Below are 257 nucleotides of genomic sequence, written 5' to 3'. Positions count from 1 at the left end.
CTTCAGTCTGAAATCCATTTTCAATTTAATTTCTGAGTTGGTGTTTGCAACAGTTGACTGTTTCCATATTTTGAGATGTAGCAGTTATCATCTTTAGGAAAAAGGTAAAAATATGCGTGCATCACTCTGAGGTTTTGTTGACGTGTCTTTTCTGTGTGCTTTCTTGCAGGGTAACAAGATGCCAAAAGAAGGGAGAGGAAGCGCTTCCCCCCCACCCAGGGACCACACAACCCCCACCCCCGCCAGCGCAGACCCCA

The sequence above is a fragment of the Branchiostoma belcheri genome, unplaced genomic scaffold (assembly GCF_001625305.1).
Source record: "Branchiostoma belcheri isolate BF01 breed outbred unplaced genomic scaffold, Haploidv18h27 scaffold98, whole genome shotgun sequence".
NCBI lineage: Eukaryota > Metazoa > Chordata > Leptocardii > Amphioxiformes > Branchiostomatidae > Branchiostoma > Branchiostoma belcheri.
This window is presented reverse-complemented; position numbering follows the sequence as displayed.